This window comes from Etheostoma spectabile, chromosome 9, assembly GCF_008692095.1.
Source record: "Etheostoma spectabile isolate EspeVRDwgs_2016 chromosome 9, UIUC_Espe_1.0, whole genome shotgun sequence".
Classification (NCBI taxonomy): domain Eukaryota; kingdom Metazoa; phylum Chordata; class Actinopteri; order Perciformes; family Percidae; genus Etheostoma; species Etheostoma spectabile.
The window spans coordinates 6825908-6826128 of record NC_045741.1 but is presented as its reverse complement, the minus strand read 5'-3'; positions in this window follow the sequence as shown (position 1 = coordinate 6826128).

Genomic DNA, 221 nt, shown 5'->3' with positions numbered 1-221 from the left:
CAGAACAAACCACATTAAACTGTTGAATACAAATGAAGGTACAGCTACAGAGTGTACAAAAAGGTTGCCAACATTTTGTATGAAAACCAAGAAGCTCATGCAAAGTCAGCGATGGGATATTTAAGTGTCATTTAGGACATTCCTTTACTCTTTGTGTCAGACATGTCCCTCCCTGTCAAACAGTCACAGTGATACTGTCATTGATATATGAGTCGAGGAAA